Raw genomic sequence first — 23,731 nt, 5'->3', positions numbered from 1 at the left:
TTAGCCATGTCTGTCCGTCTGTCTACCTGGCTGGAGCGCACCATACCTCTCGAATGGATGAACCGATTTGGTCCAAAAATTTGTCCAAACTTAGTTTAAGTTCGAAGATAGGCTATATCGGTCCACTCCTTCCGGTATCTTCCCCACAAAAGCTCGAAAATGTTCAGAAAATGTGTGCGCACCATACGCCTTGATTTGATCTAATCTTTGCACATCGTGAAATTTCTACCAGACCTAGATGAGGTTCCAATATGAACCCAATCGGTCCATTCCTTCACACAAAATTTCGGATAAGTTTAGATTAGGACCAGCTCTTGAATCTCTTTTGCAACAACTTGTATTCACTGCACCCCATACGACGTTACAAGTTTCATCAGGGGCAAGTCCATACTTTTTGAGAAAATAGCCTGAAAGGTGCACAAAACCCCTATGATACAGTGTTTAGTGGTTGGAGCGCAAGATAAATCTCGAACGGATCTGCCGATTCGGTCCAAAATTTGGCCTTCGAAATATTTTGTCCAAACATAGCTTAAGTTCGAAGATAAGCGATTAACTCATTAAGCAAGTGACCAATTTGGTCCATACTTTGCACATTCAAATATATCTACCAGATTTAGATCAGGTTCGAATATGGACTTTATTTGTCCAATCCTTCGGGTACCTATTACACAATATTTCGGATAAGCTCACATTAATACCTGCTTCCGAATCGCTTTGATTTTTGTTGAAGCAACTTGCATTCGCTGCCTCAATTACGACGGTAAGTTTTTTTAGGAGCAAGTCCATACTTCTTGAGAAAACAGCTCGAAAGGTGTAAAAACCCATATGGCAACAATGTAGTGGTTGGAGAGCATGATAACTCTCGAACTGATCAACCGATTTGTTCCAAAAATTTGGCCTTCGTCATAATTTTGTCTAAACTTCAGTTTCAGTTCGAGGTGGGCAATACCGGTCCACAGCATCCAGTACTTCCCCCAATATTTAAAAAATGACACTAAAATGGTATGCACTATGTCTCTTGAACGGATCAAACAATTTGGTCCAAACTTTGGATCTCCTAACATTTTGTCCAAATTTACCTAAACTTCTTAAATGGCCAATATCGGTAATCTCCTTAGGATATCTCCCCCACAAAAGTTCAACATTTGTGTCCAAATGCAGTTTAAGGTCTGTTCGAAAATCCTTTGGAAATGCATACCGATTCTGTTCGATAGGGTCCTGTTTACAGCGATATTATGTTTTCCGTGGACAAGTCCATGATTCCTGGCATACTGGTCCAAAAGTTATACGATGACCCACTGAAAAATGTCTCCCAAAATAAGATCCACTTCCATAATGGACGATGTCATCACTTAAATTAAACTTAGATTCATCAGAAAACAGCGTAGTCCTCAATTTTTGGACACTACAGTGCAGATGGGTCCTAGCGAGTTGAAGTCTGGCTTTTTCATTTTTTTGTCGATATGAAAGGTTTTTGTTCGTCGTCGACTGAATAAGCCGGCCTCTGCAGATCTTCTGTAAATCGTTCTTGTGTTTATTTTTAAATCTAAGCGATTTTGTATTTGACCAGAAGATGCTGTAGCAACTTTTTTTTGAATGAATATGAACAATATCGGCTAATCTTTTGGCATTGCCCCCTTATAGCGTTACCTTTCGATTTGCGGTATTTTGAGGATTTGAGCTACATTCTCCAAAAACTAATTATTTCGCCTGAAATAATTAATAATTTAATATCATCTTGCCTACAAGATGTGTGTGTGTGTCATCCAGAATAAAGGATACGCAACGAAATACTGAATTTACTAGTTTTTTGTTCCTTAAATTGGGGGTGCTTTAGTTTTATCCACTTATATTTGCAACTTAAAATGTTTTTTTGAATTTTTAACTTTTTTTACTAAATTCAGAATTCCTTAAGTTTGTGTTTTTTTAATAATGTAGATATAAATAAATATGTAAAATGTACTGAGGGGGTGCTTTACTTTTGGCCGACACTGTATGTATATACATTTATCCGTTAACAACATCATGTTAAACTTTATGAATGAAATTGTATCAAAATAAAGAGATTTTCAAAGATTCATCGAAGAATATTCGCTGATGTTTTGAGCAAGCGCTTTGGATACAAACGTTCTCTTTAGTATTTGAAGAGTATGGTTTGTTTATGATTTGCGTCCTGTGGGAATCTACTAATTGTTGAACAACTGTTGAGTTGGTGAAAGTAACTGGGACAAGGTCCTTAAAAACAAATTGTATTTGGCAATTTATTTTCAGTCTTTGGCGCGCTGTTTTCTTCTTAGGTTCAGAAAAATCGAATGCAAAAAACGAAGGAATAATAAGAAAAGTGAAAGTCTACGAAAATAATAATAATATGTAACAATTTAGGACGAATTTCATTAAATTTTAAATAAACGAAAACCGTTAAGTTAAAAGAGGGTACAAAGTAAAATTGAATAAAAAATAATTTAAACGTCCATTAAATAACAATAAATGATCTATTGTGAAAACATAAAAAATTATGATAAGAAAATTGATGTGAAATTAAATAATAAATGTTAAGTGTTAATAAATAAAAAACGTATAACAAAAATAGAGAAAATTACTGAGATATTTTAAAACAACTGTTTATTTAAAAATCAAACAAAAATCAATGTAAAAAATGGATTATTCAATAAATAATAAATAATAATAAAATAATAAAAACTTGTGATAATGATTTATGAAATATATTTGCGAGTTAATTTATTAAAAAGTCATATGTATGCCTGATTAAACAATGTATAAAGTACATATAAATTAATCGAATCTCATGGATGAAAAATGCATTGTAATAAATAATTTAGTGTATTAAATCAAAATACTTGTGTTACTTTATCTTCGTACAAAATATTTTTCATAAGTATTATAAAATTCCTTACTTGAATGTGATAAAATGAAATTGAATGCCTTCAATTTTTTTTTTGGAAATTCGTCTCTTTCTGTCAATGTAATGTAATAACAAGAAGTCTTTCATATTCTGTGCTATTTTTAAGAGGCAAAAAGAAATTGTTTCAACAAATTGTTTCAATGGAATGGTCATTTCCACAAAAACAAATTGCCAATGTAATTACATGGGTTAAAAGAGCAAAAGTTGATTACCGGCTTAGTTGATGTTATACGTTTTAAATCAAGGAATTTCTAAACAAAGGTTTCCTCGTTAGTTAAGGCCTTTTTAAATGAAAACTTTATGAAACAGAAAGATGAATGAAAAATCATATTTGTTTGTATAACAAATAACAACATTAGCTTTGGGAGTATAAAAATTATTCATTATGCGGACTACTATCCAACTAGAAAAGGTAACGGCCTGTCCTGAGTACGTTTACGTTAAAAACTGTAAAAACTTTCCAAAAAATGTCAAATGGCGTCTGGCAACACTACGTCATTTGAAATTTTTTGGAAAGTTTTTACAGTTTTTAACCTAAACGTACTCAGGACAGTTTGACATACGGTCATGTGTTGTGTTGTTTTTCGTGACTTGAAAAAAAAAGAAATTAAGCAGTGAGTGAACGGATAATGCAAGATCGCCATGTCATACGCCATGAGATAGAATAATCCTTGGGCATTTCTTCCACCAACTAATATTTGATATTGCATGAATACCTGTCCGCAAAAATGGGGTTTTCTAGTCAGATCCACAATTTGAAAATTTGCTCAAAAAAAGTTCTTGTCGATTGGTGCAAAGAAATTGTGAATAAATACGATCGCGGTGCTTTAAACGACGTTTATAAGATCGTCACAGACGATGAATCTGTGATATATGCATATGAGCCCGAAACGAAACACCAATCGACCTTGTGGGTCTTCGAAGGCGAGCCAGATCCTACGAAAGTTGTTCATGGAAGAAGCACTTCCAAGCCAAACGGTCGCCTGTTTCTTCGGCAAAACTGACCATGTGCCGACTATGCGGCTTGGGCATCGTAGGACGGTTAATTCTGAGTGGTACACTACAATTTGTTTGCCTAAAACCTTCAAAATACCGAAAATCAAGAGGTAAACTTCTATGGGAGATATAGGAACCCACGGAACTATACTGATAATTCTCTTCTGGAATATTTTAAAATAACAAATTTCAATCTTTCGATATTGACGTCACAACCTTCAGATTTACGAAAATTGGGAGGTACCGTTCTATGGGGGCTGTATCAAAACGTGGACCTACACCGACGAGTTTCAGTCAGAAAGGCTTTTACCTCCAAAAAAGACCAAATATCATCCATTTCTGGTGTTGCTGTGGCCACAATCTTCAAAATACCGAAAATCGGGTGGTACCGTTCTATGGGGTCTATATGAAGGCATGGACCTATACCAGCAAATTTCTTTGAGAAAGTTTTATGCCCACAACGAAGATTAAGTACTATATTTCAGCCATTTCGCTGTAATATTGAGGCAACAACCTTCAAAATACCAGAAATATACTAAGGCGTGGATATATGGAACGTTTAATATCCCCAGTGAAAATCTAATATCAAATTTAAGCCATTTCCGTGGAATATTAAGGCCACAACCTTCAAAATACCGGAAATAGATAGGTACCGTTCTATGGGGGCTATATGAAAGCGTGGACCTATACCGACAAATTTTCTATGGAACGCTTAATACCCCCAAATTAGGAAAAAAAAAACAAAAAAAAAACATTGTTCCACAACATCCCATACGGGACAAGGGAGACTTCTCTCATATCAATGAGTGCACCCCGATTCATATTTAGCTCAATGATATCGGACCTACTGTTTATCGCCGAGTCCGAACGGCTTGTCCTAAGACACCACTTGTAGAGAAGTTTTTCAAGGCTGAAATACTCAGGAAATGTCGCCAACATTACTGAGGGGTATTTTGCCACCGTTGAAAAATGTTTGATGTTGCCTGGCCGGGGAATCGAACCACCGACCTTCTGCGTGCAAGGCGAGCGTGCATACCATTGCACCACGGTGGCACCCATTAGGACCAAATACCAAATGTCAGCCACTTCGGTGGAACATTGAGACCACAACCTTCAATATACCGAAGACCTGAAGGTACCGTTCTATGGGGGCTATATGAAGATGTGAACCTGGTTGCATAGACTTAGAATTTTACCCTGATCAAGAATGTATATACTTTATAGGGTCTCCGAAGAACATTTCGATATGTTACAAACGGAATGACAAGTATAATTATACCCTCCATATTATGGTGGTATTTTGAGGATTTTAGCTCCACTTTTTGTCCGAACTAGTGAATATTTAAGCTACTCCGTTTTTATACCCTCCACCATAATATGGAGGTTATAACTGTATTTGTCATTCCATTTGAAACACTTCGAAATATTCATCGGAAACCCTATAAAGTATGAGGGTAAAATTCTAAGTCGATATAACCATGTCCGTCTGTTGAAATCAAGATAGAGCTTTGTAATTTGGTATAGAAGTTTCTATTACTGCTAGGATATGAAATTGAAATTTGGTACTTAGTCTTCGTTGGGGGTCCAAACTTGCAAACAAACATTTGTTGGTATATGTTCACGCCTTCATATAGGCAACCATAGAACGGACCTCCCGATTTTCGGTATTTTGAAGGTTGTGGCAACAACAATTCACCGAAATGGCTGAAATGTGGTAGGTGGTCTTCATTTGGGGTATTAAACGTTCCATTTGAAATTTGTCGGTATAGGTCCACGAATGCATACAGCCCCCAATAGAACGTATCTCCAGAGTTTTGGTGTTTTGAAAGTTGTGGCCTCAATATTCCTCAGAAATGGCTGAAATTATTTCGTCTTCGTTGGGGGTTTAAAACTTTCCCCCAGAAACTTGTCGGTAAAGGTCCATGCCTTAGTTTAGCCCCCATAGAACGGTACCTCCGGATTTTCGGTATTTTGACGGTTTCGGCCTCATTATCCTTACTTTAGCCCCCATAGAGCGGTACCTCCCGATTTTCGGTATGTTGAAAGTTATGGCCACAGCAGCCCACCAAAATGTCTGAAATTTGATATTTAGTCTTCGCTGGAGGTAAAAGCCTTTCTGACTGAAATTCGTCGGTATAGCTCCACGTTCCGATATAGCCCCCATAGAACGGTACCTACAGATTTTCGTAGTTCTGAAGATTGTGACCTCAATATTCCACCGAAAGACTGAAATTTGTTATTTAGTCTTTTATGTGGTTATAAAATATTCCAGAAGAGAATTATCAGTTTAGGTCCGCGGGTTTCTTTTTTCCCCTTAAAGAAGCGTACCTCTTGATTTTCGGTATTTTGAAGGTTTTACTGAAATAGCGGAAATTTGGTATTTACTGCATGTGTCTGTATGTTGAACGAAAGAAAGAATACTTCCAAACTCGTGTGTGTTTTTCAAATTTGTGTTTTTGTTTTGAAGCAAAAGCAAAGGTAAACATATTTCGAAAACTAAAGTTTGGACGTGTTTCATTCGCACACTTGTCGACATACAGAAACAGGCGGTTAGTCTTCTTTGAGTCTAAAAACTTTCCGCCAGGAATTTGTAGGTATAGATCGACGTTTTGATATAGCCCCCATGGAAAGGTACTTCCCAAATTTCGGTATTTTGAAGGTTAGCTACATTGTTTTACCGAACTTGCTAAAATTTGGTATTTAGCCTTCTTCATAAACGAACGGAAGCTAATTGTTCCATTTTACTTCAATAAAACTCGTGGTGGAGGGTATAAAAAGTTCTGCCTGGCCGAACTTAATGCCATTTTTACTTGTTATTTGGAGAATTTTTTGAAACCCCAATTACCAAATTATAGATAATCGGTCAGAAAACTTAAGAATTCGAAATTGGGCGGTTTCGACCACTAGGGACCCTAAATTCCAACAGTTAATTTAGACCGAAATGATGGTCGAAAATGATTTCTTCAAAGCGAACAAAATTTCAAAACGAAAAAAATTAGGAGGGTTGGCTTTTTTATTTTAGATGACGACTTCTATTTTGTTTTTCAAAATAGTCAGGCTTAATCCCATAGTCGTTGTTTTAATCGGGATTTCGGAGTCGGACAATTTTGCTGGAGTCGGATTCCGAGTCCAAAAAAATAATAATTAATTTTATTATTTTATTTTTATATGAAAATATTCGAACAACAAATTTTGTTGGCCTCTTTATTCATATTATCAGAAAACGATCACGGTGCGCCTTAACTAGAAAGGTGCTTACACCTGGAAAGTTTTTGCGGATTCTGAAAATACAATGTTAATAGATGAGAAAAATCAAAAAACAAAAAAATCGCCGGAGGAATTTCAAATAACCCGCGGTCAAAGTTCACATTTTTAGGTTTTCACGATTTTGCTTGAAAACTGCGAGTCGTATCGTAATGGGACTAAATAAATTTTTGTAGCAGTGAAAATTCTCTACAGGATTGACTCCATGACTTTTTCCTAGGATTTACTATTTTTGAGACATTAAAGTTCAAATTTGGACAATCGTACATTTATCGAGGTCCAGGAATATATATTAAGCACAAAAACAACTTCTAAGCTTTCTATGGTCTCAATATTTACCATCTGACACTAATTTTTGTGCTTTTTATAAAGTACAATACCTAAAAACACAAAGAATAAAAAATATAGCTTTAAAGAGTTATACAAGAAGTTTGACCTCAAATAACGGCATTTAACCCCCAAAAATTAGATTCTTTTCTCTACAATATATCTCAGACAGCCAGAAACATTCGCAAAACAATAAAATGTAGAAATTTTGCTGTTAATTCCATAAATTCGACGGTAATACACATATTTCTTTGGGGTGTATGTAAACTTTTGTCCCCATCATTTTTTGGTTTTTGTAAAATTTACCGTTAGTTGTATTATGGAATTTACTTTTGTTGTATTAAATATTGTTTTTTACGAGAAGAAATAAAACTGTATATTTGGAACTTCATAAAAATCTTTACTTTCGAGGGCGGTTCGGAAACATCTAGCCTATCAATGAAAGAGAATAGTTAGTTTTTCAAAAATATTTTTATTTTTCAATATAATCTCCTGAAACTTCAATACACTTAGTCCAACGCTTTTCTAGCAATTCTATCCCTTGATTAAAATAGTTTTCCTCAAGGTATTCAAAATAGTGGTTTACAACTGTAATTGCATCTTCATTTGAGGTAAAACGCTTGCCAGCAAGGAATTTTTTTAGATTTGGGAACAAGTAAATGTCACTGGAAGCTAAATCAGGAGAATAAGGTGTTTGGTCAAGCAACTCGTACTTTAATTCGTTGATTTTAGCCATTGTTAAAACACTCTTGTGCGCTGGTGCTTTGTCTTGATGAAAAATTATTTTTTTGTGTTGTAAGCCAGGACGTTTTTCTCGAATTTGTACATTTAATTGATCCAAAAGGTTGTAAGGTAGTACTCTGAATTTATTGTTTTACCCTTTTGCAGATAGTCAATCAATAAAATACCTTTGAAGTCCCAAAAAACCGTTGCCATAACCTTACCAGCCGATTGAATTGTTTTTGCCTTCTTTGGGGCACTTCCTCCAGCTTGAGTCCATTGTTTGGATTGTTCTTTTGTCTCTGGAGTATAGTGGTGGATCCATGTCCCATATACAGTTATGCAACGACGCTTAAAATCCATTTTATTTCGCTTAAAACGATCCAAACAAGCTTGAGAAATGTTCATTCTTATGCGTTTTTGATCGACTGTTAACAAATGCGGCACCCATCTTGCAGAAAGCTTTTTCATCTGTAGTTCTTCATGCAAAATTAAATGGACTCGATCATTTGAGATGCTCATGATATTAGCAATTTCACGCACTTTTATTCGTCGATCATTTAATACCATATCATGAACTTTGGCTACAATTTCTGTTGTTGTTGCTGTTTTTGGACGTCCACTACGTGGTTCATCTTCAATGCTTGTACGACCACGTTTAAATTCAGCAACCCAATTTTTTACTGTTGCATATGAAGGAGCACTTTCACCTAACACATTCACCATATCATTATGAATTTCTTGTCCCGATAAACCTTTTTTATGTAAATATTTAATGACAGCACGCATTCCTAATTTTCCCATTGTAAAAAAATTGCGGATGCGTCTTTTTTGAACACCTGTTTCTATATGAAGGAGTTGCCAGATCGAAAATCAAAATTTAACATGTGTTCATAACAGAGATGGAAGTTTCCAAAACACTTAACTTTTTGTGTTTATACCGCGCTTTTTGTGCTAGGCTAAGAAGTTTCCGAACTGCCCTCGTACCCTAAAACCCGAGATTTAGGGGGTGTATGTAAACTTTTGTCCCTCTCTGTATATAAAAAATGGTACAGCCTAAGAAAAAATCACACAAGCCAATCTTGTAGAGAATTTTCACAGCTATAAGATTTTCTCAGGTCCCGTATCGATAAGACTTGCCGTATTAAATCAAAATCGCGAAACCCTAACAAAATAACCTAAAAATGTAACCTGAGCTTATTTATCTCAAAAATGGTACAACCTGGGAACAAATCAGAAACGTCAATCCTCTAGAGTATTTTCACAGCTACAATATTTTCTTTAGCTCCATTTCGATAGCACTTGCGGTTTCCAAGCAAAATCGCGAAAACCAAAAAAAAAAAACCTAATTATGTGAACTTTGACCGCGACTTATTTAAAAATCCCTACATCAATTTTTTCTTGTTTTTGGATTTTTCTCATCTATCAACATTGTTGTTTCAGTATCTACAAAAACATTCCATATGTAAGCTGTTTTCACATAAAGTTAGTTAAGGCGCTCCGTGCATAACATTGTTTATAAGGAGACGATACAGTCAGTCCATTTTCCCAAGTTGAACTTCAATATCTCAAAAATTGTAAATCCTAGGAAAAATTCATAAAGGCCAATCTTGTAGAGAATTTTCACTGCTACGACATTTTTTAGCCCATTACGATTCGGCTCGTGGTTTCCAAGCAAAATCGTGAAAACCTAAAAAAACCCTAAAAATGTGAACTTTGACCGCGATTTATTTTAAAATCCCTCCTGCGATTTTTGTTGTTTTTTTATTTTTCTGATCTATGAACATTGTAGTTTCAGAATCCGCAAAAACTTCCCAGGTGTAAGCAACTTTCATTTAAATTTAGTTAAGGCGCACCGTGCGATCAGTTAGAGGATGAGGCAGAGGATATTTACTAACATTTGAGCTAAATTATCATCATATTTCTATGTATATTTTGCAATGTCGGTATGTGTGTTGAATTCAGTAGTGCGATTCTCTAACTCATTTTTTGAGTTACCGACAATTGTCGGTAAAATTTAAATGTTCAAAATTTCGGTAATTACCGATGTTTTTTCGGTAAGTTAGCGACGAAAAAAAAAGCAGTCGTAAAGTTCTACCGATAGCAATGATGTTGTCAACTTTCATTTGAAATTTTCATTCATAATTTTGCGTTTTAATTCTACCGATTTTTGTCGGTAACTCAAAAAATGAGTTAGAGAATCTCACTACAGAACAGAGTTTTAGGTTATATATTTTAAATTCGTCACAGAATTCTTATTAATTCGAATTGTTTTAATTTCACATATTGCTTCTTATATAGGTCAACATTTTAGCCCCTTCAAGCTGACAATGTTCAGAGCTTAACGATTTTCTCACGGGGAAGGGAGCCAGTCGAACATAACTTCGGTTTTATTGAGTTTTCATTCCAATGGGATAAGTTCAGGATTTGTATGCAAGTTTTGTAGTTGAGTATTGAACGAATGTTTTCTCAAAGAATATCTTATGAAAAAGTCAACAGATAGGAACAATTAAAAACTTGTACATATTTTATTCATTTGGAATGGTGTTGAAAATTACACTCGGTGTCGGCTTCGGAATCTTGAGTCGTAAAAAAGTCGACTCCTGAGTCGGAGTCGAACTAAAAATGGCTCGTCTCCGAAACGCTGGTTTTAATACAACTTCACTTGCAAACAAATCTTTCCTAATGAAAACGCCAACAGATAGGAAGAATTAAAAACTTGTACATATTTTATTCATTTGGAATGGTATTGAAAATTACACTCGGTGTCGGCTTCGGAATCTTGAGTCGTAAAAAGTCGACTCCTGAGTCGGAGTCGAAATAAAAATGGCTCGTCTCCGAAACCTGGTTTTAATACAACTTCTCTTGCAAACAAATCATTCCTAATGATATGCGTTCGTTGAGTCTCAACGACCAACACATAACTAATTTGTTAGTATTGCTTATTACAGCAATAATCCACACTTTCGATGTTGCCTGGTCTCACAATTAGGAGGGTTGGTGTTTTTATTTGGAATTACGACTTCTATTTTATGTTTCAAAATAGTCAGGCTTAATCGTATAGTGGTTGTTTTAATATTTTATTAAAACAACATTAATTTATTAGTGAAAAAACATACTTAATATACCCCCAATACTATGGTGGAAAATATAAAAAATCTATTCTCTAATTGATATCATTACAAAACATGTTCGTTTCAATTCGTCATTCTTGGCATATTCTACATTCACCAGATTTACCAAATTAATGCATCAAATTATTCAAAGAAGGCATCATTCGCTTTTGACATTTGTTTTGTAATTAAACGAACTCGTTTGCTAGTTTTGTACTAATTCTGACATATCCTTAATAAGATATATGCTTTCAAAATTATCCAAACAAGAAGAAGAGCAATTAAATGAAGTGCCATAAAATATTTCTACAAAAGGAGTCATTCATTGCTAAGCAAGCCACTATGCAGTGTATCCCACACATGCATAGTTACATAATTATGCGAAGTATGTACATATGTATATGCATAACATGTGCCTAAAATGTCTATTAATTATTCTCACACATAACTATAGAGCAATGTATAAAAGTTTGTGTAAAGCATAGATGAACAAGATGAGCACTCGCCTTTACGTTTTCGTACGATTCACTATATAAATGCTCTCTTCGTGTTCATCATTGGTGTAAAGTTAAAGAAACGGAGAACAACATCAACATTTACTATCTTGTGATTTAATTGAAGAGATGATTATTTAACATACATTCATGTGCGCCTTAGGATTATGACTTTTTGAAAACGGATGAATGAACTTTTGCCTATTAATCACAAAAATGACGTTTATTCCATTGAAATATAAAAAAGTTCACGCACAAATCGATTTAAAAAATATTTTTTTTGAAAAAAAAGCGCATGAAATGGGCTCTCCACTCCACTCTCTTCAAGATTTATCGTACGAGTTACGTATCCGTACCCCACCGACCCCTACGCCACTGCAAACATAAACCACATTATGATGAAATACGAAATATCAAATATCAATAATGCAAGCAAACACAGCGAAAACTAGCGACAGCAACTGAATGTGCTTCCGCTGATTTTCGACTGCAAAACAAAATGCAAAATATGCTGAGTGGACATTTTCCACTCAGCAACTTCAAGTTCAATGTTATAAAATTAATTTAGTCTTAAGATAGAATTTGCTCAATAAAGAACTAAACTAAAGTTTATTCTTTTATTTAAACGAATAACTAGATTCTTAAGAATCCATAGTTATATCATATAACTGGCGCAGTCAAGGCGGTTTAATTCAAAAGAATTAAGCTTCAACGAACTTACACATAAACTTACAAATAAATAAGCCGTTTTTAGTTTTGAGAAAAAGAAGATAAATACATACAACAATTTAGAATGTTAACTCTTCAAAAAGTAAATATTGCAAATAAAATGGAACAATTGAAAACTATAATTAAAATGCAAGAAGAAAAGAAACAACAAATTCAACAACGAAAAGTTAATGAACCCTCTGAACTGCAAGAACATTATGAATTAGTGAATTTATGTCCAAAAAGTATGTTAGATATAAAAAAAAATAATACGACAAGACGCTACAAAAAATCTCAAAAGAAGCATACAAAACCAGAAGGCATATGGCATTATATGGAACTTCTCGCTAGACGAACAAATAAAAAACAGGAAAAGATGCAAAATTTTGAAAACAATTTCCAGAACAAAGTGTTACTATGGATGTGGCAAATAATGTTCTTAAATGATATAGCTAACATAAAGTCTTAACGGTTTTTATTTTTAACAAAAATAAACTATAAATACCAAAAAAATTACATTAAAACTAATTAAAAAAACAATAAAAAGAAAAAGACTATATTGATAAAGAAAAATAAGCTCAAACAACTGATAAAAAATAATATGAAAAAATTATTATTAACAACAAAAATGTGCAAAAAACAGGGAAATTATCTTAGAAGAAACAAGTGCCAAGAAGAGAGAAATATACACTAAAAAAATTACAACATTATAAAAAAAAATGTAAAAAAAAAACTAAACCAACTTTTAAATGTATAAAATACAGAAGAAAAAATACAAAATTTTAAAAATTCCAACTACAACAAGAAATGGAACAGAAGCAACATCAAATGGAGCAAACATGCAACGAGAACAGAAATAACATCAAGGAACATGAATTCCCTTTATAAGCCTAAACCTTTGGAAAGAGTTCAAACAAAGAGGAAGATATATATCCAAGTATATACTAAGAATTAATATTAATTCAAATGTTATTAATAAAAAGAGAAAAAATACTATTATTATTAATCAATATTCGATAAATATGAAGAAAAATGGACAAAAAAAAAACTTATCAAAAGTATAAATTAATCAAACTAATTGTAAATTTATTGGTTTACAGTACTATATATAAGTGTGTACTAACAGTCATATGTATTTACTAACTATGTAATATTTAATGATTACAATAGAACTAATTTTTTATGTGGAATTTAATTTTTCTATTAACCGTTATCACCATCTTAAGTATGGGTAACTTTCTATGGCTATATTAGTATATAATTCAAATAAAACCACAACAATTGAAAAAAAAACAAACAAAAACAATAATGAAGAAAGTGAAAGAATAAATGTTCACTTCCTATTGAAAAAAGGCTAACAAAATACATAATTGTTATTCCTAAAGGTTCAATGTCAAATAGAGAAATATTCAAAATATTCAATTAAACTTGTCTAATTCTATTAAAAGTTGGGTGTATTCCTCCGAAGAGTGAAACCCCCTTCGACTTTTATTAAAGAAATACTGGAACCACAAATTTGAAACAAAGAAAAAATCTTATACAAAATGTGGAAATAGTTTTGATGAATTAACAAAGTGAATTTTGTATGAAAACCAGCAATAAAATCACAAACAAAAATGTTTAATTTATGGATAGTATTAGTAAATTAAAAATTTAATATGAATACATATATTGAATAAATATACAATTTTTACCAGAAATGAAAGTAAATAAAATATATTTTTTTTATAATAACTAATAAAGTTTGAATGCCAAATTATAAAATTTAAAACAAGAAACGGAACTAATATCATGACCTAAAACAGCACACTTTAATTCTTCTAATGAAATATGAAATTAGAACAAATAAAGTGTTGCGTAGTTGCAAAGGTTATGCTTGCCAATGACACCTCTGAAGAGTATCCAATTCTTAATATGTTTTATATTAGGCAAAGTTCAGAATATTTCCGTAATTTGGCAAATATCTTTAATCAAACAATATAAAATATAAGTTATTATAAAGGTTATATAATAAAAAATATATATATATATATATAACAATAAAAATAATAACAATAAAAACTAGTAATAAGAATAATAATAATAATATATAATAATAACAATACAAAAAAAAAATTATAATAATATATAATAATAACAATAAAAAATAAAAATAGTAATAAAAATAAAAATAATAAAAATAACAATACAAATAATAATAATAAAAAACAAATAAACTAAAATAAGAAGTATAATAATAAAATATCATAAAATTTATATATTCCAAACCAGTGTACCATTGTTTGAAGAAAAATTCTCCTCTCTTGGGTCTGAAGATTCAAGAGGATTAATTGTCATTTTTTGTTTTTTTTAAGTACTTGTTTGGGACAAATTTCAAGCCTAAAGGTAGGAATGCCAAACAAGGAAAATATCAGTGTACTTTTAGCTGAATTATCCCCAGCCGAAAACAATTAAATGGTTTTTGAGGTACTACTGATAATCAAAATTTTCTGGGTTGATCCTCTTAAGAGTGACACCCAATTGGCTTCAATTATAGAATGCCAAATGACAATGAGAAGGAATAATCAAACATTGGGAATTGTGATTGGAGCTAAAGAAAAAAATATTTAATAAAAGCAAAATACATATAATGAAAAAATTATTAATACAATAATAAAATCGTAACACTGCTTAATAGAATTGTGTAAAATGATATAAATATAGGAAAAAACTTAAGAATAAAAATGGTAACTAAAAGCCAACTTAAAAATTCAAAAAAGTAATGATGTCATAAATAAAAATATAATGTTTCTATTTAGTAGACAAAAGAATTATGCAAAACTTGTGAAAAGTCTCTAAAGAAAACATATAAAAGTCACAAGAAAAAAAAATTATCTTGAATTGGCTTGAAACAATGTTAAATGAAAATTTTGTTATCTATTTATATACCTACATATACAAAACGGTAACGATATCAAACAAACAATAAATAAAGAGTCACAAGAAATTATGGAACTTGAATTGACCAAAAATTAATAAAAATAGGATCATGTATAAATGAAATGAGTAAAATACTCTATTTTATAAAATAGATTAATTCAATATAGACTTTTATAAGTTAAGCCTGTTAAAAATGGGTGTACTACTATATAACAATAACTGTTTAATATTTTCAATAAAAATACCCATAAACTATACAAAACACATTGTCAAAATAATTGTCCCTATACCTAACCATAACTTTTACGAAATAGAAGATAAACAAGAAATGTTTGTAAATATTAATAATATATCCTATACTTATGATGAAGATACTATCAAAGAAATGTATATTTAAAGGAAATTGTAACTTAATTTTTAACAATAACACTTCATTTGAATTATTTGACGATGAAACTATTATTATTAAAAATGCTCGCAACATGAAAATTAACAATAGCTGTAACCAAAATACGAGCAATATATTAAATGGAAATAACATTATAATGTTCTCAAACTGTAAGATTACTATACAAAATGAAAATTTTTCGAATCTAAAAGAAAACTACTTCGAGAAAATACCAGATTATAATACATACAGCAACAAAGAGTTTACAACTAAAATTACATTTAACGATATTGTCCTTAGCAATACTAAAAATATTGAAAAGATCGAAGAACTAAAACAACATCAACATATCACATATTCCCTAATCGTGGTTATGTTTGTAGTGACGGTAACCGGTATGACATTAATAATTTATATATTCAAAGGAAAATCAGTAAATGTAAAAATTAACGAAACGATTCAGGAGAATCCTTTGACAAGAGGGGGAGGAGTTACGTATCCGTACCCCACCGACCCCTACGCCACTGCAAACATAAACCACATTATGATGAAATACGAAATATCAAATATCAATAATGCAAGCAAACACAGCGAAAACTAGCGACAGCAACTGAATGTGCTTCCGCTGATTTTCGACTGCAAAACAAAATGCAAAATATGCTGAGTGGACATTTTCCACTCAGCAACTTCAAGTTCAATGTTATAAAATTAATTTAGTCTTAAGATAGAATTTGCTCAATAAAGAACTAAACTAAAGTTTATTCTTTTATTTAAACGAATAACTAGATTCTTAAGAATCCATAGTTATATCATATAACTTACGCACAATTTTTCCGAACATTTTTGAACTTTTGTGGGGGAGGTACCTGAAGGAGTGGACCGATATGGCTTATCTTCGAACTTAAACTATGTTTGGACAAAATATTACTAAGGCCAAACTTTGGACCGAATCGGCAGACCTGTTCGAGAGTTATTTTGCCCTCCAACCTCCTCACACGGTGTCATAGGGGTTTTTTGCAACTTTCAGGCTATTTTCTCAGGAAGTATGGACTTGCCCCTGATGAAACTAATACCGTCGTATGGAGGGCAGTGAATACAAGTTGCTAAAGCAAAAATCAAAGCGATTCGAGAGATGTTCCTAAACTGAACTTTTCCAAAATTTTGTGTGGGAGGTACCCGACGGAGTGGACCGATTGAGCCATATTAAAACCTGATCTAAGTCTGGTACACGCTCAACGATGGGCAAAGTATGGACCAAATCGGTTACACCCTTCAAGAGTTATCGTGCGTACAAATTTTCCGAACATTTTCGAACTTTTGTGGGGGAGGTACCGGAAGGAGGAACCCTCACTTCTTCGGCCGATTACACAGTGCAACAAAGTGGAGGCGAAAGTCTGGAGCACGGTAAATTCCTCTTGGGGAAGAAAGGCCTTGGTGAGTATATTAAGAACCCCGATGGACAGATCCGCCGTGTGTCGAACTTCCGAGTTATGGCGTGATAAATTTTTTGCTAGAGACCCTGCAAGGCATCAGGAGTTAACGTTATATCTTTGTTCACTGTTGTTTTAGCCAGGGCTTCGGAGTTGGATTCGGAGTCTGGAGTCGGAGTGTAGCCCATTTTGCTGGAGTCGGAGTCGGAGCCGCAGTCGTGAAAAAAAAGCTCGACTCCGGGCAACAATCTGTTCTACATTTATCAAAATTTGTCAAATCAATGTAAATTATTTAAATGATCATAATTTAAAAAAACTCTTAATCTCTATTTTGACTACAAAATACATATCGGAAACATTTTTGGGTCAATTGATTGGAATAATGTTTGCATGTTCCAAATATACTTAGGGAAGATATTTTAGAAGATTTACAGGCCATTTTATAGAAGACTCACTGGTCCCTTGTTGTTTTTTATTAGAAGCCATTTATGTCTGCTGTGAAAGTACTTTAAGGGAACTCATACGAAAGACCTACTAGACTTCTTGTATGAGAAAATTTAGAATCTTCTTAAAGACTATGTTCCTGCTGTTTTTTTTTAACGACATATTCGGTCTTTTGAAAAACCATGCGCTTTTATAAAGAAGTCTGCTTTTTTATAATAGATTAATGTGTGGTTTCCTTATAACCTACAAAACCATTTCTCTCTCTATTTAAGGGGATATTCCTATGCTATCCTGTTGTTCTTCGATGAGAAGAGATCGATTTGTCAATATATTTATGCTGAGGAATGAAAATTATTTAACAAATTGATGTTAAATTATGAGCATTACCTCTATAGAAAGGTGGATATATAAATTGCTAGAACTATTTAATCATTTCCGATTGTCAGTTCGGCTTAGCCCTACTAAACGTTGGTTTTACTTGTGTTCTTTTTGAGGTGGTAGACAAAAGACACTTTCCACCATAAGATACTAACTTGTCATTCCGTTTGAAACACATCGAAATATTCGTCGGGAACTTTATAAAGTACAAAGATGTAAACTAGCAGGTATAGGTTTACGATTTTGTATAACGGCACGGCCCGATTTTATGTATTTCGTAGGTTTTCTTTTGTCACATTACGTGGTGCAATACGTAAAAAATAACTATGGACGGACAAGAATCCGAGATATTGTCCTTGAAGATGAAGAGTTATGTAGACAAAGGCCTAGAAGTGTAAATCAAAATTCTTAACGGTTTGAAGAGAAATGATATGTTAAGTGGCAATACGCTATTTTGGTCTTCTATCACGTTGCGGTGTTAAAATATCGTTAATTTTCCTTAACTCAAAAAATTACAAAGAGTGTTACCGGTCCGTAGTTATGGTAATTTGGTATTTCGAGTCTCATTGGGTACATAAGACAAATTCGGAACATTGTAAATATACTCGTATGTCGGTGTTTAGGCAGAGAAACCTTGTAACGATACCGTCCGATTGCAGATGCTTTGAAGGGTTTTGCTACATGTTCTGAAGTGTGAAGTATGCTGAAGTGCTTGTTACTTTGTATTCCGTATTGTCAACGAGAAAAAAACTAACAATATATGTAGGTCTGTGTTCTGGTATTCTCCCAATATAATGTATCCTGAAAGTTCAAACTGAGATGATTGTAATTTAAGTTGTGAATTTTATTTTATCTATTTTCGGAGGCGACTCCGGAGTTGGAGTCGGAGTCGGAGTCGAGAAAAAAATTGGACTGGAGTCGGAGTCTGACCAAAAATGGCTCGACTCTGAAGCCCTGGTTTTAGCTTATTTTGGAGACTTCAGTCAAATCGAATGAGGATTATTTTCGTAGAGCACTTCGACCTTCTAACTCGCTGCATTTAATGTCCTTTTCGTCCTTTATTTTAAGAGCCGCTATAAAAGTATCACCAGATGACGTTTTTCAGCTTCGAAATGTTCTGTAAAAATGTCGCTCAGAAAATTTTAGGTACGGCTCTCATTGACAACTAATCGGTTTTGTCGCGTTGTCGTGGTTGTTTTGTGCATTTACGCTGTTTCTTTCAGAAAAAGAGTACATTTTGTTTTTTGTACATTCGTTACAGAACATACAAAAACACAAAACACAGTTTTTTTCTGAGCAAACAGGGGTAAATGTCAAAAATGACTATGACAACGCGACAAAATCGATTAGTTGTCAATGAGAGCCCCACCTAAAAGTTTCTGAGCGACATGATGATGATTTTCGAAATCTGGAGTGAAATCCGTAAGTGTACGAAAAGTACATGTACTGAATTTGGTATTAGGTAAAAAATGGAGCTATTAGCTTGAAATTTGGAACGTGAATCAAGGTTGAGAAGTAGGGTTTTTATAAAGAGGTGGTTTTGGAAATGTGTACCCATATATATGAAAAGTACTAATTTTGGTATAATTTGGATTTAGGTGGATGGATAGAGCTGAAATACTGAAATGTAGAATTGAGATTATTATTGGAGTGTAGAATTGAGGTAGTTTTGAAAATTCCTAATTATGGGTACGAAAAGTACTAAATGGTACTAAATTTGGACTTAAGTGAATACATAGAGTAGGAATTTTGAGATATGGAACTAAGATTACGTTTGGAGTGTGGGTTTGGAAATTCCTACTTATGTTATGTACTAAATGCTACTAAATTTGGTGGATTTGGGTGAACGGATCGCGTTGTAATCCTGAAATGTGGAATTATGATTACTGTCGAAGTGTAGGATTCAAATAGTAATAGTAATCGTACTTATGGGTACGAAAATTATTAAATGGAACTAAATTTAGGTGAATGGATCCTGAGATTTGGAATTCAGATAACTATTAAAGAGAAGGGTTGAGATATGGAGGTAGTTTTGGAAATTCGTACTTACATATGTGTACGAAAAATACTAAATGGTACTACATTTTTTACAATGTGGATTTGGTTGAACGGATGGAGCTGCGATCCTGAAGTTCGGCATAATGATTACTGTTAGGGTGTAGGTTTGAGATATGGAGGCAGTTTTGGAAATTCGTACTTATGTGTACGAAGAGTACTAAATTTGGTATTGGCCTTTTTTAGAACAATGTTTTACCTTCTGAGGACAGAAATCCCTTAATTAAAATGCCCCAAAAAACGTGTCTCGCTGTTGATGTGTAGGGGTAAGATACGGCGGAACATCGAACTGAAAGTTGGTATTAGTACAAAAAATGTTTCAATGTTCTCAATTTCCATATTAAATATTGTTTATTTTTTATATATATCCTTTCCGCATAGGAAGTAGCGGACACTTTGCTAGTTTTATTATATATCTTCATACAGTGACTTCAAAAAATTGCCTTTAATTCAGATAAATTCAAATTTTAAAATCATTTTATGCGTGAGGTTTTTTCAGCGAATCACCTTGTAATTAAGATTTTTATGTAATCTTATGTAGAAACTCATCACGCTGTAATACAGGGATAGAAGGTTGTAAGAAAGTCATAACCCTAGTGTACATACATTAATTGGACCTAATTGAGCCGCCCAGTGCACACCAGGGAGTCGAGCAATTTTGCTGGAGTCGGAGTCGGCAAAATTTTTTCCACGTTATGGAAATATAACATTAAATTCGGGACAACAATTTTTTTAAATCATTAGGAATTTAGTAGAAAGCTATAAGAAAACTTATGCAAACGGTATATTATAATAAGTTTAATGATAGTCGAATTAAGATTAGACTTTTAATCTCTATTGTCAGAAGTCTACTTGTTTTTTATGAGAAGTCATCCTTGTCTTCTATTAAAGACATTGTTATCTCTATTGGACATTTTACTGGGAAACTCAAAATGGAAGTCAAGATCTGGTGTTGTAAAATTCCTTTTCGGAATGAAAGCCGCTATTGATTATGTTAAGAACTCCAAAGGATCCCATAGCTGAAATTTCTGAGTTATGACATAATGAATTTTTTGATTGACCTCCAACAATCATTGAGAAAATAGCTTTATATCTCTGTTTGGAGATATTGTTTCACCATTTGGAGATGACATAAGTTCAGTAAAATAGAATGAGGAATCTTTCTGTCGAATATTTTGTCCTTCTAGCCTTCCATGTCCTTTTTGTTCTAGAGCTGAAAAAGTATGAAAGATGCAATTTCGTAAATGTTCCACCGAAAATTGTATGTAGGTTTCCCATATCCAAGAAATCGATATTGTCACATTTCCATTGTCCTTCACAAGTTTAAATAAATTCCCAAATAATAGTACAAAACAAATGTTGAAAAGTTTAATTTTTTTACTTTTTTGGCAAAATAATAAATGTTTCACACTGGTATAAAGGAAAAATTGTATTGACAAGTTAAAAAAAATGAGAAAAAATAGTAATCATTCGAATCCCACTACTAAATTAGTGTTAAAATTTTGTGTAATTAATCGTAGTTTAATACAAAAAAATTTCAAGAAAATCGAATAGTACAATCATTGATAAAAATTGATTTTAAATTTTAAATCGCGAAAATTCCATTCAAACCCACTTTGCAAAAATTTTTTATATGTATTTTTTATTAGATAGCTGATAAAACAGCAAAAAATACAAATAAAGATGTTTTCTATTTGGACCATTATTAAAAAAGTTATGAGTATTTCTTGCACCGTTAGTCAAAACAATTCTTAAACTATACTAAAATGTTTTGCTGGTGAGCAGCATCACCACAGCAAAAAGTAAGGGAAATCAAAAGCTCACCTTGAAAAATTGTCCGGTTTCACTCAGAAACCCCCATATAAAGAACAAAAAAGAGATTAGCCTATATAGGCCAAAATTTAGGAAAAAAATTAAAAATATTGTGCACATTTGATTGATTTTTAGTGGTATAGGAATTTACTCTCGGAGTCGACCCGGCGTCGGAGTCGGAGTCGAGCCAAAAATACCTCGACTCCGAAACCCTGGTGCACACATCGATTAACTCCATAAAACGAAAAGTTGTTAAAAGCGATGATGAAATGTATGCTTGCCATTGTACGTCTGTATATTTGCCATGGTTTATTCGTAATTGAAACAAGCTAAACATTATTTTTCAAGAAAGTTATTTATAGCATATTATAGCAATTTAAGAGCTTTCAAAAAGTGGAGTTAGTCGATGTTTGCACTGAACAATTCAATTATTAATTGAAGCAAAGCCACTTGCATAATTTTAGGCTTACCTAACTAAAGAGCAATGGCTAACATGCGGGGCATAAATTGCTTCATTTAAATACGGTTAAATACTTAAAATCCAACATAAATTAATTCAAACAAGTAAGAACGGTGTTAAGTTCGGCTAGGGCGAACTTCTTATACCCTCCACCACGAGTTGTGCTGAAGTAAAATGTAACAATTAGTCATCTTTCGTTTATGAAGAAGACTAAATACCAATTTTTAGCATGTTCGGTAAAATAATGTGGCTAACCTTCAAAATACCGAAAATCTGGAGATATCGTTCTATGGGGGATATATGAAGGCGTGGACCCCATACCGACAAATTTCTGAGAGTAAGTTTTATACCTCCAACGAAGACTAAGTACCAAATTTCAGCCATTTCGGTGTGATAAAGAGGCTAAAATACAAAAAAATACAAAAAATCGGGTGGTACCGTTCTATGGAGCTATATGAAGGCATGGACCTATACCCACAAATTTCATATGGAATGTTTAATACCCCAAAGGAAGACGAAATACCAAATTTCAGCAATTTCTTGAAATATTGGGACAATAACCTTCAAAATACCGGAAATAGGGAGGTACCGTTCTAAGAGGACTATACGACAAGTTTCTTGGGGGAAGTTTTATACCCCAACGAAGACTAAATACAACCTTCAAAACACCGAAAATCGGGAGGTACGTTCTATGGGGGCTATATGAAGGCGTGGACCTATACCGAAAAATTTCTGGGAGAAAGTTTTATACCCCCGACGAAGTACCAAATTTTAGCGATTTCGGTGTGATAATGAGGTTAAAACCTTAAAAAACCGAAAATCGGGTGGTACCGTTCTATGGGGGCTATACAGACTCATGAGATACTTTCGCCAGTGCGTGAATAGCGCTACCTGAATTTAGAGTCCCTATATTCCATACACAGAACATGGTATTTAAAACGTTTACTGGGCACGGTGCTCTTGAAACAATTTTAAATGGAAGGTGCTTACACCTTGGAAGTTTTTGCGGATTCTGAAATTACAATGTTTATAGATGAGAAAAATCAAAAAACGAAAAAATCGCCGGAGCGCTTTTTTAATTAATCGCATTTAAGTTGACATTTTTAGGGGTTGTTTAGGTTTTCGCGATTTTGCTTAGAAACCGCAAGTCCTATCAAATTGGGACTAAAGAAAATGTTGTAGCTATGAAAATTCTCTACAAATCGACTTTTATGGTATTTTCGTAGTTTTTACCATTTTTGAGATATAGAAGTTCAAATTGGGACAATGCACTGACTGTATCGCCCCCTCACAAAACAAT

General features: G+C 33.2%; 1 protein-coding gene and 1 long non-coding RNA gene across 21 annotated transcripts in view; one reads left to right on the top strand and one right to left on the bottom strand.

The window, feature by feature from the left end:
• The window catches only part of fry (microtubule binding protein furry), a 522,947-nt gene that overhangs the window by 93,322 nt on the left and 405,894 nt on the right, over positions 1-23,731 (bottom strand). The window lies entirely within an intron of this gene.
• On the top strand, positions 2,270-14,245 carry LOC141402210 (uncharacterized). Its single transcript, XR_012412563.1, has 2 exons — positions 2,270-2,433; positions 12,475-14,245. It is a non-coding gene; the product is annotated as an uncharacterized lncRNA (long non-coding RNA).

Source organism: Musca autumnalis, unplaced genomic scaffold (assembly GCF_047663935.1).
Source record: "Musca autumnalis isolate F117 unplaced genomic scaffold, ASM4766393v1 scaffold_4, whole genome shotgun sequence".
Lineage (NCBI taxonomy): Eukaryota > Metazoa > Arthropoda > Insecta > Diptera > Muscidae > Musca > Musca autumnalis.
This window is presented reverse-complemented; position numbering and strand designations above follow the sequence as displayed.